Here is a 2,309-nt window from a genome sequence, read left to right on the forward strand (position 1 = left end):
TTTGTCGTTATGGGATTCCCGAAAGAATCATTACTGATAATGGTTCTAACCTCAATAACAAAATGATGAAAGAGTTGTGCAAGAACTTCAACATTCAACATCACAACTCTTCCCCTTATCGTCCTAAGATGAACGGTGCTGTAGAGGCAGCAAATAAGAACATAAAGAAGATTGTGCAGAAGATGGTCGTTACGTACAGAGATTGGCATGAGATGCTACCCTTCGCCTTGCATGGGTACCGTACTTCAGTACGTACATCGACCGGGGCAACCCCTTATTCCCTTGTGTATGGTATGGAAGCAGTCCTACCTGTTGAAGTGGAGATTCCTTCTCTAAGAGTCATGTTGGATGTCAAGTTAGACGAAGCTGAATGGATTCAGACAAGGTTCAATGAGTTGAGTCTTATCAAAGAGAAGCGAATGACAGCCATTTGTCATGGGCAATTGTATCAGAGTCGGATGAAGAGAGCCTTTGATCTGAAAGTGCGTCCGCGATGCTTCCAAGTCGGAGATTTGGTGTTGAAAAGGATCCTTCCTCCTCAGACAGATCACAGGGGCAAGTGGACTCCTAACTATGATGGACCGTATATTGTCACCAAGGTTTTTGATGGTGTAGCCTTAATGCTTGCAACTATGGATGGTGAAAACTTCACTTCCCCTATGAACTCAGACGCAGTTAAAAAATACTTCGCATAAAATACACCCGCTGGACGATAAAAAGAATAGTCCAGGCAAAAAAATGGGCATCCCGGCGAACCAAGAAAATGAAAAAGGTTCGGAGAAAAGTTAGGGATTAAAAAATGAAAAGATTGTACACCCGGTAAGTTGAAAACCTGAAAGGGAAACTTAGGCAAAAATGGGTATCCCGGTAGATTGAAAACCCGAAAGGGCGATCCAGGCAAAAGTTAGGGATTAAGCGAATGACTGCGTTCTGAGTAGTTCTGAATATCATCTCGTGTCGATAACCAGAAACTTCCAAAGGAGAGGAAACAGTCCAATCACCTTTTTCGGAAAGCTGATCATCTGGAGGATCTTGAAGACGAGCAATCATAGCAAAATTGGAACCCGATAGAAATCCATTTCACATTGCCATTAGATTAATTTCTATTTTTATTAGTTGTGCAATTACCTCTTTCCAGGGATTGCTTCCTGATATAAATTCCTATTCAGAGGCCATTCAGTCAATAAAATCATGATATTCAGTAGATCTCTGTGTTCATTTTCATTTTACTATTTTGTTTGCAAAAATGACGTCCGAATTTTTGATAAACATTGCATCATGAAACATAAGAGCTTTACAGGTACGTGCTTAATAAACATTGAAAATTGCTGTAAATTTTAAGTGCTTTGGATCGTCTATTCAAAACAGGTACACTCGGGGAATTTCCTTAAGGTCCCCATCAAATGATCGCGAATGTTTTTCCTCAACAGTTGAAATTTGGTATCTTATCCCTGCAGAGTTGGTCTGAGCGTTGGATTCTTCAATCCCCAGCAGGCTCTCACTGTTGTACTTCCCCAAGCATTTGTTTCAGATTATACATTCACCAGCGGAGTTGACAGTGTCAGACTGTATATCCCCAGCGGAGTTGACAGTACCAGACTGCATCTTCCCAGTAGAAGCGACTGCTCCTCAGAGTTCGATGCCAGATCGATGATCTCGACGCTAGACCCATGGTCTCTTTCCTTGAAGCAGAATCTCGGTACCGTATCGGTGTTTGCTTCCCCTGTTGAGTCGTGTCTCTCGCAGATTATGGTTGCCAGAACCACTGTCGCTTTCCTCAGCAGCAAGTTTTCAGTGCCATTCTCTCCCCAGTCAGAGCCTCGGTATTTTGTTATTTGCCAGAACACTGTGTGGCGGGTCATTTCCCCACAGAGTTCTTTGTGTTGTGCATCTCCAACAGGCTTGCCAGGGTCCAGAAGATGGTGATCATTTCCCCAGCAGAATTCCTTGCCTCAGCTTGGCGTTCTCTCTAATCAAGCATTTCGCATCCCTGCATGTAGAATCATATTGCATTGCATCCTCCCAAATTGCGTAGCATTTCCATTTTCATGGAGCATTACGCCATTGAAAAATTCAAACATACGCATGTAAAGCATAAGGCATTCTCAGTATCCCAAGTGATAAGCTAGAAGTCGTTTCCAGTACTCATACTGAAGATTGTTCATGACTTATCTTCATTATTCCCAACAGGGGTCGTTGGCCCACGCGCCGCCTCAATTATCATTTTCCCTATTTCTGCCGATGCTGACAGGCATGAAAGTTTCCGGTATTCAGACCGAAGTGGCATTCAGGATAGTTTTCCGATGTTC

The sequence above is a fragment of the Lathyrus oleraceus genome, chromosome 3, assembly GCF_024323335.1.
Source record: "Lathyrus oleraceus cultivar Zhongwan6 chromosome 3, CAAS_Psat_ZW6_1.0, whole genome shotgun sequence".
NCBI lineage: Eukaryota > Viridiplantae > Streptophyta > Magnoliopsida > Fabales > Fabaceae > Lathyrus > Lathyrus oleraceus.